This window comes from Crocuta crocuta, unplaced genomic scaffold (genome assembly GCF_008692635.1).
Source record: "Crocuta crocuta isolate KB4526 unplaced genomic scaffold, BGI_CrCroc_1.0 scaffold1067, whole genome shotgun sequence".
Lineage (NCBI taxonomy): Eukaryota > Metazoa > Chordata > Mammalia > Carnivora > Hyaenidae > Crocuta > Crocuta crocuta.
The window spans coordinates 20,679-21,221 of NW_027529216.1; the positions used below are offsets into that span (position 1 = coordinate 20,679).

The following is a 543-nucleotide window of genomic DNA, read 5'->3' on the forward strand; positions in this document are numbered from 1 at the left end:
CTAGTGAATAGGGCCCAGAGTCAGAACAGCGATTTTCAAAGTTTGGTCCCTGGACCAGCGCATCAGCATCACCTACAAACTGTTAGAAATTCTCAGGCCTCACCTCAGACCTCCAGAATCAGAAACTCTGAGTGGGACCAGCAATCCTTGTTTTAAGTAATGTCAAAGATAAAACTCTACATTAGTTAAAGGAGTGAAAACAGATTTTATTCAGTAACTACTGCAAGTAGGGGGGAAAAAGCTCTCTTCCCACTTGTGCAGAGATGACTAGGTGTTTAAAGGGAGGATGAGGGAAGACAGAGAAGGAGGGGGCAAGGACTCAAGTAGAGTGAGGGAAGTGAAAAATTACAGAAAGCGGGTGAGAGTGTAAAAGGGAGTAGGCCAGCTAGGTCTGCTAGCTGGCAGTTGTTGAACTTAAGATGCTATCCTCTTACAGAGACTGGGAGGTAGAGGCCCTAGCCTTCCTGATGATTACATTTCAAAGGAATGTCTCTCAGGTCCTAAAGAAATACCTGAGTTGTAGGAGATACATATGTATCTCAA

At 44.4% G+C, this 543-nt stretch overlaps 1 long non-coding RNA gene across 1 annotated transcript in view; it reads left to right on the forward strand.

Annotated features, from left to right (window-relative positions):
* LOC144226855 (uncharacterized) overlaps window positions 1-543 on the forward strand; it is a 3,011-nt gene that overhangs the window by 1,275 nt on the left and 1,193 nt on the right. The gene's annotated exons all lie outside the window — the stretch shown is intronic.